The 17,298-nt window shown below is 39.9% G+C and overlaps 1 protein-coding gene, 1 long non-coding RNA gene and 1 pseudogene across 4 annotated transcripts in view; 1 reads left to right on the plus strand and 2 right to left on the minus strand.

Moving 5' to 3' along the window:
- MEGF10 (multiple EGF like domains 10) overlaps nt 1-3,304 on the minus strand; it is a 170,759-nt gene extending 167,455 nt beyond the window's left edge. The window contains exon 1 of one of the 2 annotated variants that reach the window (XM_008991595.4): nt 3,044-3,304. The gene's annotated coding sequence lies outside the window, so the exon portion shown is untranslated. Of the gene's footprint in view, nt 1-2,939 lie in introns of both variants that reach the window. The other variant, XM_035290965.3, reaches the window with a different exon arrangement.
- The window catches only part of LOC144581567 (uncharacterized), a 59,231-nt gene continuing 45,233 nt past the window's right edge, over nt 3,301-17,298 (plus strand). The window contains exons 1-3 of one of the 2 annotated variants that reach the window (XR_013532535.1): nt 3,301-3,769; nt 5,348-5,503; nt 13,685-13,781. This is a non-coding gene — a long non-coding RNA (uncharacterized LOC144581567). The remainder of the gene's footprint in view (nt 3,770-5,347; nt 5,504-13,684; nt 13,782-17,298) is intronic. The other variant, XR_013532536.1, reaches the window with a different exon arrangement.
- Nucleotides 9,960-12,249, minus strand: LOC100399990 (signal peptidase complex subunit 2 pseudogene; annotated as a pseudogene).

A 17,298-nucleotide genomic window follows, 5' to 3' on the forward strand; every position in this document is an offset into this window, starting at 1 on the left:
TGAATGGATGGTAAGTCATTGGTTAGACAGACAAGAGGGTCAAAGACATTTTCGAACAGCATATGCAGCTGGGTCATGGAAGAGTGAAAATGCACAGGATATTCTTGAGACAGTAACAAGATCAAGATCAGTGGGAGCCAAAGGGCTGGGGACCAGAGAAGCAGAAAATAACCCTGAAAAATGCTGCAAAGGTAGTCTTGTGTATCACGGCAAGGAGGTGAGACTTTATGCTATAAGCCAGTGTTTCTCCAAATGTGATCTGAGGTCATCTCTACCAGATTCACTTGAGGATCTTATCAAAATGCAGATTACTGGCCCTTACATCTGGGGTAAAGCCCTGGAATCTGTATTTTCAACATGCACCCAGGTAACACTGATGTTCACCATCCAGAGAGCTGCCAAAGATTTTTAAACAAGGGAATAACATGATCAGATTTTCATTTTAGAAATATGCTATTAGACCAAGCAGACAATCACAAAGAAGGTAAATTCACTCTTGCTAAATGAGCATGTGACTTGGCTTTGCAGTAGAATCACCTGGGGAACTTGTAAAAATGCAGACTTCACAACTCACGAAGACTAACTACAGCAATTCAAGGCAGAAGGAGCTAGGGTTTATATTAGTTTGAACCATAAGAAATTGCCATTTATTTAGGTCAAAAATGGTCAAATATTAGCAATTTCTCATAGTTTACACTAACATTTTAACAAGTCTTCCCACTCCTTGCTTCTGGTATAAACCAAAGTTTGAGAATAGTTAGTGAAATACAGACAGAGCTAAACGCTTTTCCCTTTTTATTAATTATTGATGTCATTACTCACTTTGATTAATATGCAAAGATGCAAGCAACATAATTTATGCACCTAAAATAAATGTTAAAAGAGAAAAGGAGGGGTTCAAAAACAGCCACCAATGAAGTAAGGCAGCTAATTTAAGGATTTTAGAGCCAGAAGGAACACTGGAGTTCCACTCTTTCCCCACCTCTTAACACAAGTTTATACATAATAAAAGTGATGCCTAAGTGGAGAAAAGCAATCTGCTTGAGGTCATAGGGAATATTTTGTTCAGTTTCTCAATGATATGTGCTTTTTATGTGCTCTTATGTGCATTTTAATGGGTATGAAAATTGTGTAGCTAAAAATACTTAGGATTTAATCTACAGAGTGCTAGGTCACACACTTGAAATGGGAGGAGGCACATGAAGCCAATACTCATGCTTAGCCACTTTTAAAATATAAAACCTAAAACAGTGCTTGACATGTAATAGACATTTAATAAATACTTACTGAACAAATGAGTAACCTCAAAAAAATAGGTTAAAGAAAGTATATTAATGCAAAGGACTTCCAAGGAGGTATACAGGTAGTGAACTGAGTGTAGATTTCCCACCTCCTCACCTGTTCCAAGTAGTCTTTGGTGCCCATTCATGACCCACCACCCTATAAATCCCAGCTTTACACCTTTATTTTTCCCACTGAAAGTGCCACAACAAAAAAATAATACCAAGATCATGTCTGAGCTAAGTTTGACAATAGGTGGTGGTGAAGCTTACAGATGAGCACAGCCTTCAAAGTCCATCTACATAGGAATAATAGCTAACACTTACTGACAGCTTATAGAAGCTATACTTGTGGGATTCAATGATAGTTAACGCTAGCTATACAATAATAACAATAGCTAATTTGTGCCTAGTATGTGTTAGGCTTGTTAGCCCGTCACATGCATTAACTTATTTAATCCCTTTAACAATCCTCTGATGTAGGTGCTATTATTATCATTTTGATCTTACATATGTTAAAAAGGTTAAGTAACTTGTCCAAAAATCACACAACTGGAAAGTGGCAGAGCTGAGAGCTGAATCCAGACTGCCTGGTGCCTAGAGTTTACCAACTGAACTCTTTGACCTCTCAGTGGTAAAATTTAAAGTTCCCTGCAAGTTGACCTCTTCAAGCACTCATGTCAGCAAGATGACATTTCTGGATAATTTAATTTGGCCCCAGTCTTTTCGTCCATAAGAAATGAAACATTTTTATTTGGGAAGCCTATACACACAGTGAGACCCAGGATACAAAGGAGTAAGGCAAGAAGAACCAAGAAGAAATGTCATTCTCTTCTGCCTTGGCACAGTGCGGTCATCACTGCCTGAGAACAATGATAACGGCTAATTGTGACTAATAAAATCTCAAACTTTGACTTTTTCCTAAAGAATGTGAATGCTTGCATGAGGATATTTTTCTCAAGAAGCAGCAAAGATACCGCCGTCATTCATTTAGACGTCATTCATTTAGAGGTGTCACTAAGAAAAATACTCCCTGAAAGAAAAATAAGGACAAAACACTTCCCTAAACTAGGCGTAAAAGTCCTCTAACCAAGGAATTTAAAAGAAAAAGATCAACACCGGATTTATCTTTCTTAAGTAACTATCACTTGAAAAACCGTCCCTTCCAGCACTCCCTAAGGAGCCAAACATACTGACAAGGCCCCGTTGGGCTTAGACAGCGACCTCACACCCCTACTGATCGCTGAGAACTCAGGAAGCGGGAGCATCCCGCCAGCCTGGAGGTTATCTGCACAAGCTGAATACCAAGGACTGGAGAAAGAGAAGTTTAGAAAACAGTGAATATCCCAGAGGGGAAGTTCAACTGATCTAGAAGAAAGGGCCCAGCTGAAACTGCTTTTCAAGCTCAGTCCGATTTTCCCCAAATCTCCCTACATCCAGCTATATCGCCAGGCAAAATAAAACAAACACAGGCAAGGCAATACAAGGGCAGGAATTATGCAAAATAAAATGCTTAATGAGGATGTCTCTCCATCAAAAATACTCCGAGATTTTCCTACACAATCCCATGTAACAAAACCAAATGCAAATAACAATAAACCCTTGAGAAGCACATAAACAACGCAGACTGAGCCCATCTCGCCCCAACTCACGCCTCACCTCGGTATCCAGGCTAAAGAAGATGTGCCCCCCGCCCAGGAGAAGCCTTCCGGCGTCCCGCCAAGGTCCAGGAGCCGCCGAAGTTAAGTTTGCCCAACTCTTACCCAGGTCTAGAGATCCTTGAGAATCGCAACGCAACCTTTTCTCCCCGGTCTTCACCCAAAGCCAGCCAAAACACAAAATCTATTCCAAACAGCACTGTTAGCGTCCAAGCAGCGTCCTAGAAGAAAGCGATCTTTACAGTCTTCCTTCAGGCGCAAAGGTGGAGACGCGGGAAAGAGGAACGTCTCAACGCGTTCCCAAACCCCCAGTTTTGCGCACGGGGAAAGTACTCGCTGCAAACTTGAACAAGGTTTTCTCTGTCTGGCCCGAGATGCTGGAGGAGGAGGGAGGTAACCCGAGCCGGGGCCGGGATTCGAGCAGTTGCCTCTGTTGCAGCTGCTACTGCTGGGGCAGTGGCCGCTGGGGGGTTGTCGCTTGGCGCCCCGCGCAGTCCCTAGAGCAACTCGCAGGATCTTCCCGGCCGGACTACGCCACCTCGATAGTGAGTCGCCCTTGCCTGAGCGGCTTCCACTGCCTGGGGGATGACCCCGCCAAAGGCCTAGTCGGGAAGTTAGCAAACGTTGGGGTCACCTCAGGGGGTGACCGAAGAGGTGGCAGAGTGGGTGTCCGCCTGAGTCCCAACCCACGATGGGTGCGAGTCCCTCGTCAGAGTCCCTGGGAGGTGTTCTAGACCCTTTGTAAGGATTTGTGGGACCGGGGCCGGCGCCGGAGCGGCCAAGTGGAGTGGACTGCTGGTCCTCAGTGGTGTCAGGGGAGAAAGCGCAAAGGTGAGCGCCAGAAAGGATGGTGATTAAGCAGTGCCAGAGTGCGATGCGGCAGCAAAGTGCCTAGGAAGGTGGGGCGAGGAGGTGAGGGCAGCGGGTGGAGGGTGGGATAGTCTGCTTTACCAAGGTGGGGCGGAGAGAGAACTCCCGGGACGCTCAGGAAAATCCCCACAGGTCCTCGGAGGCCTTGCGAGGCGATTTATTGGGCAATGGCTCCCTCTGCCGACTCGGCGAGGAGGTCCCAGGAGGCCCAGTGATGGAATGCTAAAACCATGAAGAGGCTCTTCCATTTGTGGGTTGGACGGGAATTCTGAAATCTGCTTCTATGACTGTCCATCTTCCTCTTCCACACTAAAGAATTTTCCAGCTTTTACAGGACCCCCTCCAATACAAACCTGATTGCTGCAAAGTTCTTTCTTATGTCGTTGAATTCTATCCCGCCTCTCCCCCACTAAACAAAAACAAAGACAGGCTTGTGCCCCATAACCACGCCAGATAATAGTCTCCTACGAGACTTTCACTTCCTCCCATTAATAAGAACTCTTGCTTTTTAGAGGGACTTCAAGAGCATTCTCGTCCCTAGTCAATAACAACTCCTGGAAAATAGTATAGACTCCACATTATGTTTGAGTGGATAAAGGAATGGAATGAATAAACACAGATCTGTTCCTCTTTACTCTCCCTGGCAGTACACAAGAGAAGACTGTTTTGGTGTTGCTCATTTGGTTGTTAACCAGTCATCATTGCCTCTTCTCTGGTACCAGTACCACCATTTTTCTTTGAGGTACCACACCTGCCACAAGGATGGCAGTCTGGGTGGGAAGGTCAGTCAGGATGGTTCAACTTTTCCCTGTCCAGAAGACAGCACCTGACCTAAGCTAAGCCCCTCAGACTGTCTCTGCCAGGAATCGGAACTTTGATCTGGGCAGCACAAGGACAAATAATTCTAGAGGTGACTGATCTATATGGCTAAGGAAACTGGCGGTTAGTTCATCCCACTTATTACCCAAAGATATTTTGCTGTATGCTTTGTGAAACTTGGTTGCTCCACTTTTCTTTTAATTTTTTAGTCAACTTTATTGAGGCATAAGTTACATTCAATATATTACACTCATATTAAGTGTACAGCTTCATGAGTTTTGAATAATGTATACACTCATGTAACCACTGCTTCATTCAAGATAATAAACAATTCTATCCCCAGATGGTTGTCTTTAAAATCAACCCTCATCCTACTTCATATTTGGCCCACTTAGCTGTTTTCTGTAACTATGGATTAGATTTGACTTTTCTAGCATTTCATAAGAATGAAATCACTTACATATTCCTTTGTGTCTGACTTCCTTCACTCCACATGTTTTTGACATTTGTTAATGTTGTGCCTGTATCTGAAGTTTGTTCCTTTTTATTGCTAAGTAGTATTCCTTTGTATGGATATGCCACAATTTGTTTACCAGTTTACCAAATGTTGATGGACATTGGGGATGTTTTCAATATGGGGTTATTATGAATAAAGCTGCTAGGAACATTCTTTAACAAGTCCTTTTGTGGACTTACATTGTTATTTTTCTTATCTTACAGGAATAAAACTATTAATACAGTAACTGTGTTTAACTGTATAGAGACAAACTGATTTCCAAAGTGGAAAACATTTTATATTCTCTCCAGCAAGATATGAGAATTGCTTCACATCCTCATCAACACTGGGTAGTTTCTGTCTTCTTATTTTTGCTTCTAGTGAGTATATAGTGGTATTTCATCATGGTTTTAATTTGCATTTCCCTACTGACTAATAATGGTGACCATAAAAGATGTTTACCAGTTTTTCATGTGTTCTCATGCCAGCTGTTCTTTGAGTTTTGACCTGCTCCGCTTCCAAACTGGGCTGGTTTACCCCTCCTTAGGCAACCTGGTGGTCCCTTGCTCCCGGGAGGTCACCATATTGATGTCGAACTTACTGCAGACACCCAATTGGCATAACACACTACAGCCCAGAACTCCTGTGCTCAAGTGATCCTCCCACCTCAGCCTCCTGAGTAGCTGGGACTACAGGCAAGCTACTGTAGTACAAGCTACTGTACAAGTGTCTGAATTTATTGCCCAATTTTTAAGAAAGTCTTTGGATTCTCATTATTGAGTTGTAGTTCTTTATATACCAGATGTTTGTCAGATATATATAACAAACATACACTCCCAGTCTGTTTCTTGTCTTTCAATTTCTTAATAGTTTCTTTCAAACAGCAGTTTGTAATTTTGATGAAGTCCAATTTATCAAGTGTTTTTTTGTGTGTGGTTGTACTTGTTATATTTTACATTAATCTTTGCTTACTCTGGCTTCTTACAGAAGTTTATAGTTTTAGCTGTTATATTTAGGTGTATGATCTATTTGGTGTTAATTTTTGTGTATGGTATGAGGCAAAGGCTGAGGTTTATTATTGTCCACATGGATATCCAGTTGTTTTGCCACCATTTGCTGAGAAGATTATCTTTTTTCCCATGAGTAACCTGGATACATTTACTGAATGTCAATTGGCCATAGATGAGTGAGTCTATTTCAGGACTCACTCGTTATTCCTTTCATTTGATCTGTATTTCTCTTCTTATACTAAAACCCTACTATTTTGATTACTATAACTTTATAATAGGACTCCAACTTAGGTGTAATAACTCTTCCAATTGTGCTCCTTTTAATTTTTTTTTTCAAAATGTGTTTAGCTCTTCTGCTTTTGTTTTTGTTTGGTTTTCTTCTTCTATAAAAATTTCAGAATTAGCTTGTCAATGTTTTAAAAATTCACTTTTTTAATTGAGCAGACCTTAAATCCATTTATCAATTTAAGGAGAAATTGACATAACAATATTGATTCCTCCAACCTATGAGCATATCTCTTCATTAATTTAGGTGTTCTTTAATATTTCTCAGCAATATTTGTAGTTTTCAGCATAGCAGTATTACACATAATTTTAAAAAAGAATCCCTAAGTATTTTCTTTATTTTTGATATTTCATAAATGGAATTATTTTTGAGTTCTTGTTTCCAATTTTTTATTGCTGTATGGAGAAATACAGTGGAATTTTGTACAGTAGCCTCACATTTTGCAATGTGGTTAAATTTACTTATTTGTTCTAGTAGTTTTTCTTTTTAAGTTTCCTTAGGATCTTCTACAAGCTCTGCTTCTTTTATTTATTTGTCTTGCCTTATCACACTGGATAGGATGCCCAGTACAACGCTGAATACAAATGGCAAAATTTAGTGTCCCGGCCTTGTTGCTCATCATAAAACAAAAGCAATCAGTCTTGTACCACTAAGTAGGATGTTAGTTGTAAGTTTCATTAAACTCTCTTTATTAATTTAGAAATTTCCTTCTATTTATAGTTCCTTAGAAATTGTTTATTTTGCCAGGAGTGACTACTGAATTTTGTCAATTTTTTTCCGCATCAGTTGAAATTATTATATAGTTTTTCTCCTTTTTTCTCTTAGTTGATTGAACTATTTGTTAAACTCCCCTTGCATTCTTGGATTAAAGCTTACTTGGTTAGTGTAATGGATTATACATTTGATATACTGTTGGATTTAATTTACTAAAATTTGTTCAGGATATTTGTGTCCATACTCATTAAAATTATTGGTCTGTATTTTTTTCTTGTGATCTCCGTCTGGGTAGAGGTTCATCGATATTTATTTATTTATTTATTTATTTATTTATTTATTTATTTATTTATTTTGAGACGGAGTTTGGCTCTTGTTACCCAGGCTGGAGTGCAATGGCGCGATCTCGGCTCACCGCAACCTCCGCCTCCTGGGTTCAGGCAATTCTCCTGCCTCAGCCTCCTGAGTAGCTGGGATTACAGGCACACGCCACCGTGGCCAGCTAATTTTTTGTATTTTTAGTAGAGACGGAGTTTCACCATGTTGACCAGGATGGTCTTGATCTTTTGACCTTGGGATCCACCTGCCTCGGCCTCCCAAAATTCTGGGAGAGGCTCATCAATTTTTAAAAATCTATTCAAAGTATCAACCTTTAGTTTTGTTGATGTTTTTCTATTAGTTACACATTTTCTACTTCGTTGATTTTAGCTCTTACCTTTACTATTTCCTTCCTTCTATATTTTTTCTTCCTTCTTCTTTCCTTCCTTCTATTATTTTTCTCTTCTTTTTCTTTAATTTCTTAAAGTCAAATTTTTGCTCATTGATTTTTAGATTTCTTTTTTCTTATATAAGCATTTAAAATCATAAACTCCTAAGAAGTACTGTAACTATGTTCCATAAATTTTGATAACCTTTTTATATAGTTAAAATATTTTTTTCTTTAACCCATAGGTTATATAAAACATTGGTATTTAATTTCCAAAGTTGGGGGAATTTTTTAGATATTTGTCTATATTCTGTAAATACATAATATCTTACATAATGTCTTATGTATTTACAGAATACATGTCAATGTCTGTTACATGCACAGAGTATGTTACAAGGGGAGCATCTCAGGTTTTCATCACCTTGAGCACTTATCATTACTATGTGTTAGGAACATTTCTAGTCCTCTCTTCTAGCTACTTTGAAATGTACAACACATGGCTACTAACAATAGTCACTCTACTCTTCTATTGAACATTAGAACCTATAACTTCTATCTAACTGAATGTTTATGCCTATTAACCAACCTCTCTTCACGTCTCCCTCTCACTCACATGCTCTTCCCAACATTTAGTATCCATTATTTCACTTTCTACCTTCAAAAGATCAACTTCCTTAGCTCCCTCATTTGAGTGAAAACATAGTATTCATCTTTCTGTATTTGGGTTATTTCACTTAATGTCCTCCAGTTCCATCCATGTTGCTGCAAATAACATGATTCTATTCTTTTTATGGCTGAATAGTATTCCACTTTGTATATATACCGCATTTTTCAATCCATTCATCAATTGATGGATGCTTACATGGATTCCTTATCTTTCCTATTATGAATAGTGCTACAATAAACATGGGGCACAAGTATTTTAATATATAGATTTCCTTTCCTTTTATTAAATACCCAGTAATGGGATTCAGATACATTTTTATTTGTTTTTAATTTAATTTTATTACTGCCAGGGAGAATAGTTCATCTTATTTCAATGCTTTAAAATGTACTGAGACTTGCTTTATGGTGAAAATATGGTTTTTTTCAGTGAATGGTTCATGTGCACCTGAAAAGAATGTACAACTTCTGTTGCTGTTCGGTAGATTGTTCTAAAAATGTCAACTGGTTCTCATTAGTTGACACTATTGTTGAAGTCTTCTATTTCCTTTCTAATTTTTACTACCTTTATTCTGAATAATAATAATTACTACAACATTACTAATACAATCTTAGATTAAGTGATTTTTCTGTTGGTGGTAACTGTATCACTTTTAACATATAATTTATAATTTACTAAAATTCCAATTATTTTCTTATTTGCTATTAATCTTGCCTTTTTTTCCCACATCTTCCTTCCTTTTATTGAAAAAAATTTTAGAAAATGGCAGTTAATAAAAGGCACAAACAAATCAATAGGGATATACTAGTGGAAAACACAATATAAAATTAAAATGCCACTGGCTTCTTTAATTGGTTAAGAGCACAAAATATAACAGGCAGAAGATCTGTTTCAAACAAATTAAAAAGCTATGCGTTTTAAAAATTCTCCCCAAATCAGATATATACACACCTACAAAAATAGTGTGTGAAGGAAAACTATCATACACAAGTCATATCTTGAATTCTTCAAGGAAACACCCTTTGAAATATGAATTAACAGAGTCAGCAACAGATTAATAATTTTTTAAAATTGAGTCTTAATATGCTACATAGCCCAAAACTATAATACATAAAGTACTGCTAGGCACAAAGGAAAGTCTGTACAGCTTTAGCAAAACTGCTTTCCCAAAAAAGCAAATTAAAATAATTCAATAGCAGACCGAGGAGACTACAGCTAGACATCAGAGCTACAACTTCTCATATCTGTGTCAGAAAATCTTATTTATCCAGAATAGACTAAAATTTCAGGACAAAACAGGGACTTTTTAACATTTCTTACTTTACCCATTTTAAGTTCTTTTTATCTCCCCCACCCCCAAAACCAGTAATTCAGCAACATCCAGCAGAAAGAGGGCTGCTTTTAGAATTGGCTATTTTATTTTTCTTTCTATGGCAAGACCAGAAGCCTGGATATTTCAGTCATGGAGCCTGGATATTTCAGGCTCATATGCATCCATGACCAGTGTCCCACTGTGGTCAAAAAACTTAGCAACGGACTTGGTGAACTCGGCTTCCCGCTGCTGCTTTGTTCTCCCACTGCTGAAGGTCAGCTTCAAGGTTTATTTGTCATTAAACCTTTGAAGACTGGAGGACAGCTGCCAAATATCATCAGGATCCATTCCTGTAGGATCTTTCCTGTGGGCCACAAGGAAGATGCTCTTCTCCTTATATGAGGTATAAATGGTCAGAATCCCCATCATCACAAAATAGGATATGACGCACAAAGCCAAAACGGGTTTGGACTCTGCAAAGGGGTGCATATAATCCCAAATCAAAGCCACTATGGCAAAGAAACAAGAGAGTGTACAGATGGTGAGGCGACCATCAATTAGACCAAAATTCTCCACATATTTGTATTTTTCCAGAAGTACCTTTTTGGCAGAGTCATCCAAAGAGTTTTTCACGGCTGATCCATCCCACTTGTCAGTTTTTACAGACTTATCGTCTATCTGCCACTTATCCAACAAGCCACTACGGCCAATGCCTGCCCCGCAGCTGGAACCACCACCAGCCCCAGTACTGCCTCCGCTACCACCGCTTCTCCAGCCTGTGCAGCTGCCGCCGCCATCTTATCCACCTCTGCGTATCCCCTAATCTTGACTTCTTAAAATATTATTTGTATTTTTAGTTGAGAATTTCATAGTAATTTTATAAGATTGTTCATTTAGCACTATCAAATTCCATTTTTGGATATGCAGTCCCTCTTTGGAACCTATCAAGGTCTTGGTGGAGCTAATTCTTTTCCTAGTATGTTAGCTAGCAAGCTTGAAATCATATTTGGAATTGATACAGAAAGCCATGATGCTCTTGAGCAAATAATTATTAGACATGTAGACATGGATAGAAGTCAAATGCAGATACTAACAGAGACTTTCTTCTCCATTTATATTTATTCACATCCTGTAGTACGGTCATTCAATTGCTGATAAATTCTACAACTCTATTATTGTTACACCCAGGCTACTTTCTTCATCTGATCCACAAGGATTTTACAGGATATTTTTCAATTACCTTTTAAATCCAGATATAGTCTCATTTGTTCCATTTACCTGTCTGCTAATATTTGGAATAAAGAAAACTAAGTCAGCCTACCAGTTCTACCTCTTAGCAAACAAGGTTGGCTTCTTATACCCATAATTTCCTTTCTGTAGTGCTCTCAAATTATGCTTCTAAATCAATGATTTAAAAACTTGCTTAGTTACAGCAATAGACTAGAGTTCACAGAATTTACTACTTTTTCCCACTTAAAAAAACAGAAGTGGGGGTTACTGCAGAGTGTAAACTCATAAGTATGGCAGAAGGTTATCATTTTTTTTTTTACTTCATTCAATTCTAACAAAAGGCATGTATAATTATTCCTGCTTTACAGCTAAGAAATGAAGGCTCAGAGAGATCAATTATCTTGCCCATGATCCTATATCTAGTGAGTGGCAGAGGCAGGACTGACCCTGGATCTAACTTCAAAGCTTATGCTCTCTCTACCACTTCACCTGCCTCAGAACTACATCTGTTTATTCTGGTCTTCTGGTGCTCACTGTGGTTCTTCAAATCTCACCATTGTGCTATGTTTAAACACCTTTTCCCCATAATCACTGAAAATCTGCACTGAAAAAAAAATGCTCAGGAGCCTTAGACGCTCTTGTGTGTACACAGCTTTATCTCTCCCAACAACACAAATGCCAGAAAGATAGGTTTCAGCCTAGGGACATAGAAGATTAGAAAGGTGTGGTTCTTGGCCCATGAGTGTCCTCCTATATGCCTTCATTTCAGTCTTCTTCCAGTCCTAGATATTTTTTAAGCTCCCTTCTCCAGTAGGACTCTTGTCCACATTTTTTAAAAGATCACTGTCTTTTAAAGGTAGTGGAGGAAGGAAGGGAAGAGCAGAGCAATGGATGGGGAAATTGTATTTGCAGCCCTTGACCCTGTATCAGGAGTTAGGAGTACTTTTATGTCTTCTTCATGCAACATGTCTTCACAGATGTCAGGCAAACCTGGTATTCTTATTGAAAGGGCCAACAACAGGATTCCAAATTCATCATCTTATTTCCCCTAGCTTAGTGTTTCTCCCCACCAAAGAAGTTTTAATATGATCCACAGTAAGAAGTACATTTCTCATCATGACCAAATTCCTATCTTTTTAAGTATATATTTAGAACAAATTTCATCAAACAACACTTACTCTTACCATGCATAATGTCCTCTCATGTTTTCTTAACGATGCTTCTCAAACTTTAATGTGCATGCTCTGTTCATCAGCTAGGGATTTTGTTAAATACGACGTTCTGATTCAGTATCCAGGGTGCAGCCTGCATTTTAACATATTCTTACATGGATGCTTCTGTTTCTTAGATTGCACTTTGAGTAGCAAAGTTCTATTCTGTATTGTTCTATTTAAATGTTAAATTACTTTCAGGACTCCCAAATGTATCTGGACTGGCAGTTTGTAAGAGCATTGCTGGTGTATTGGGGCAGCATGCCTATCTAGGATATTCTTGTAAATGTAGATTTACTGTGGAGTGAGTTCATGCTTGGAAGTAGTTCAGCAAGGAACAGGCTTTATCTTCCATATACCAAGATCATAGAAGTAAAGACATGAATATCTTTCTGAAATTCTTTTTTAAATTTCAACATTTGATACAGTGAATACATCTATTACAATTTGGAATAAATAGATCCAAGTATTCTGCATAATGAGGACTTATAATTGTGTGTGAAAAGAGAGTTACAGAAGTTGACCGAAGGCGAATATGGCAATGATGAAAGTATCAAGGGAAAAAAACATTTCCTGTAGTGTGATCGTCTTTTGTCTGCAATATGAATGCATACAGTCTCAGTCAGAGTTCTTGTTTTCAAGTAACAGAAACCAACTCCAGCTAACTTAATAAAAATAACATTGAAGGATTCCAGAAGAGTAGGCAGCTGGGAAGACCAAAGTTAAAAATGAGGAAGAACCCCTTTAGAGGACTGGGAAAAAAAGAATCAAAGCCATGGTCTCAGAGCTGAACCAATCTGGACAGGCTGTCCCTGCTGAGATGAATGAACTTGAACCATTTCTTTCCTTAGTCTTCGCATCATGCTCTCAAGATCAAAGTCACAGGAGAGAGCATTCATTTGGCTGAATTTATGTTTTGCATTCCCTCCTGGCTATTATGAGAAAACAGGAAGGATTTGGCCCTTCAAATTCCCATAGTGGGACAGATGGCCTGATACACATCCTTCCAGGAGCATAAGAAAGTGGGGAGATGAGATCTCCCAAAAGGAAAACAGGATACTACTGGGAAAAGGAAATATTAGGTTGGTGCAAAAGTAATTGCGAGTTTTACCATTAAAAGTAATTAAAAGTAATGGCAAAGCATGCAATTACTTTTGCACCAATGCAATAGATTCTAAGTCATTAATAAACTATACTGGACAAAGCGCTGTGAATTGGTCAGGCCCTTATTACAAGTGTAACAGGAAAGTAAATAGGATTTCAATGTTGGGTGAACCATGGGTATAGTCTCATAGAGTAAATCATAACTGGTGCACATTCTAAGTACATCCAAATCCACTCCTTGCACAACTTAATAAAAAGTATCAGAAAACCAATTTTGACATCACCACCACCACCACTCCAACCCCTGTCCTTTTTCCCTTATAGGAGAAAACTAAGGAACTCAAGAGGAGTCATCAGAATACCTGCCATGTGGGAGACATCAACCCCATTGGTGACTTTTTTTCTGCATCACATATTAGAGGTGAGAGGAATATTTCAGTAGAGGTAAGAGGAATATTTCTTCCCTCCCTATGGCAAGTTAAGTGAAAATGGAGGGGGAAGCAAGAGAAACAATCACGGTGATGAAGAATGCTAGCAAGAGGTAGAAGCCAGCATCTCCAACCCTAGTTAGACTTTGGTGAGGTAGAACAGGCAGATTTACTCTCTCCACACATTTCAACAAGAAGAAAGTAATTGGAAAGAGACAGTAGGCACTGTCTGTTCCCACTGTTTGGTGATGCAAGGATGCCTGAGTTTCCTTAGGGCCAAAGAACACCACAGGAGATATCTGGGCTTAAGCAATCTTGACATTACCCTGCCTAAGAGGGCTGCCTGCTACTGGAGGAGCCAAGTCAAGGAGCAGGAGCTGAAGGTGGACAGTGCAGAAGAATCTGGGTTGCGGTCATCACCCACATCAGATGCCTATGCAACTGGGGCCCCTGCCAAGCCTAATGAAGAGCCTGCCCATGCCCTGCCCTTCAGCAGTGTCCAGACATCGGCCACAGGCACAGTTGGCCATCCAGTGTGCACCACAGCAGCAGCAGCTAAGCAGATGTTTGTCCTTTCCCTCATCCCTGCTCCAAGACCCCAACACTCTGGGAGATATGGAAAAGATGAAGGAAGAGCAGGAAGTAGAGAGGAGCAGGAGAGAAGTGATGTACACATGATTCCCCAGGGTAAGACCATTTGCACCTGGTCACACCTAGACTGACAGGAAGAGTGAAAAAGTGGAAATGATATGAGACTCAAGCTATAAACTTGACTTTTTTAAACATGAAGTGTCTGAAATGCCACAAATGCTTCCTGAGACGTGAAGGGACAGAAAACTCTCATCAAAACATGCTTGAAAACAATGAGGAGAAATCAAATAAGAGGGTTTCATGTTAGTATCCCACTGACTCTCCAATAAACTAGTTGCACAGAAAAAAAAAAAACCCTGACTTCCTGTAATATAAGCAGAAAAGGAATTTATCGAGATGCTACTGAGTGCTCAGTGTAACACCTAGAGGTGCTGAAAGACTAGGTTAGGAAGATGGTGCAGGGACAGAATGAAGTTCTGCTCTCAGAGTTAACATCATTCCTTGGAACCGGTCTGGGAAAGCTCTGCCAGTGGATGCCAGATTCCAGAATTCTCACCATCAACACCTCCAGCCCTGGACACTGACTCTGAGGCAACCACTGCCTCTGGGAATAGGAGGTTGCTGACTTCCCTGAGCTGCCAAAAGAAGTCTCCATTGTCCCAGGTTCCAATTCAAAGCCCAGGGCTGATGCACCTGATTGGCCGAGCTCCAGACGCATGTGCAAGGCCCCTTTGGAAAGGATTCCAAAGAAGCAGGTATATGCACTTTGTTGTTTCTCTCCTGCGAGAAAGGCTCTTCCTCTCAGCAAGTGTCAGAAGCAGGGTTGCTATTAGCCCATACGGTGCTTTGTGCAAAATGAGGAATATGCAAGCCTCTACTTGCGAAAACAAGCAGGAATCTCTCCTGTCTCCGGTGGCTACAGAACACTGTCAGGGATCAGGGATCACAGCATGCCTGCATTTCAGCCTCACATGCCCTCTCTGCTGGGAGTCTTTGTGCAGTGCACAAACTGCACGAGTGTATGTAGTAGCCCTGCTCATAAGGTGAGTGTTTCTCAAATATAAACGGGGATGCAACTGAGGTAACAGATAACATACTACAGGAAGACATCAGACTTAGGGAGAAACACAGTTAGCAGATGATGAGCACACAGCTTGATGGGGACCAGTGAAGAGATGCTGTTATGAAGCCAAGACAAGTGAACAAAAGCCAGGCAAATACTGGGCTTTGCTGAGCACACACTTCCTGAATTAATAAAACTGCAAAGGAGCACCTCTTTGCATCTTGTATGGAATTTGTCTTCCAAAGAATGGAGGCACCAAGTAATACTGACAGAGAGTAGGCACATCTGAATCATCACGCAGAATTACTTAGAACCAGCAAATGTTTAATCAATACAAATGTTACTATTTACAACACCACCCCTCCTGAATGAGAGGATCATTTTCTTATATTTTACAAAGATTTCGAGACAGAGTTTCGCTCGTTACCCAGGCTGGAGTGCAATGGCGCAATCTCGGCTCACCGCAACCTCCACCTCCTGGGTTCAGGCAATTCTCCTGCCTCAGCCTCCCGAGTAGCTGGGATTACAGGCACGCGCCACCATGCCCAGCTAATTTTTTGTATTTTTAGTAGAGACGGGGTTTCACCATGTTAACCAGGATGGTCTCGATCTCTTGACCTCGTGATCCATCCACCTCAGCTTCCCAAAGTGCTGGGATTACAGGCTTGAGCCACCGCACCCGGCCTGCTTGTCAAACATCCAATATCTCTTCTTTCATATTCACTGTCAGTTGAAGACCCTGCTCCTCATTTCCCCATTTCACTCAGAAAACTGAAGCAATTAGAGGAGATTCTCCACAAACTTCTACAACTACAGATGGTCATCCACCTTCATGTCTGGTTGTGTGCCTTGACTTCCCTTCTGATGAACTGACCATACTCTTATTTAAGGCCATCCTCTGCACTTATGCACTAAATTCATTCCCTTGGGCCTCCCAAGTGATGTGGATTTCTCCCTCTCTTTCTGCATTATTATTCTCTCCTCTCAGCAGGAGAACTCCCATCAGCATTCCAAAATATTATTACTTCTTCCATTTAAAAAAAACATGCTGTTTGGACCCATTCTCCTCCTTCAGCTATTCTCTTTACTGTAAACTCCTTGAATTAAATTTTCAAACTCACTATATTCATATTTTTTTCCTTCTATTCTCTTTTAAATCTCCTCTAATCAGGGTTTTAGCTTCCAACCCTCAATTTAATACTGCTCTCTTTTTTTTTTTTTTCAAGGTAATCAAATGAGATTCAAGTTGCTGAAACCAATTGTCAGAAACATTTTCTCTCCCCTTCATTGAATATCTTTCTTGACCTGACATCCGGGATACCAGACTTTTATAGTTTTCCCTTTTTCTCTCTGGTGGCTTCTTCTGCGACCTTTGTTGGTTTCTTCACATCTTTCCAACCACTAAATTTTGAGGTGCCCAGGTCTCAATCATTGGATCACTTTTCTTTTCTAGCTACAGTAACTCCATAGACTATCTCATCCACTCAGAACCATAAATACCATTCCTATAATGACCACTCCTAAATATAGACCTTCAGCCTTGACCTCTGCCCCATTGCCTCCTGGACATCACCTCTCAGTTCACAGAGGGCATCTCAAAATGAATATGTTCAAAACCCAACTCCTAATTTTCCCACAAAAGTCTGCCCTTCCCAAATTCATCCCATTCATCTCCATCTCAGCAAATGGCATCTTCATCCTTTCATCTGCTCAGATCAAAAACTTGGGTGTCGCCGTTAGTTGTTTCTCTCACACTCACCATTAAAACTATAAGCAAACTCTATAGGCTCTAACTTCAAAATATATTCATCAACCTACTCCAGACCTTCACTGTTACCCCTGAATTAATACAGTGG

The sequence above is a fragment of the Callithrix jacchus genome, chromosome 2, assembly GCF_049354715.1.
Source record: "Callithrix jacchus isolate 240 chromosome 2, calJac240_pri, whole genome shotgun sequence".
Classification (NCBI taxonomy): Eukaryota; Metazoa; Chordata; class Mammalia; order Primates; family Cebidae; genus Callithrix; species Callithrix jacchus.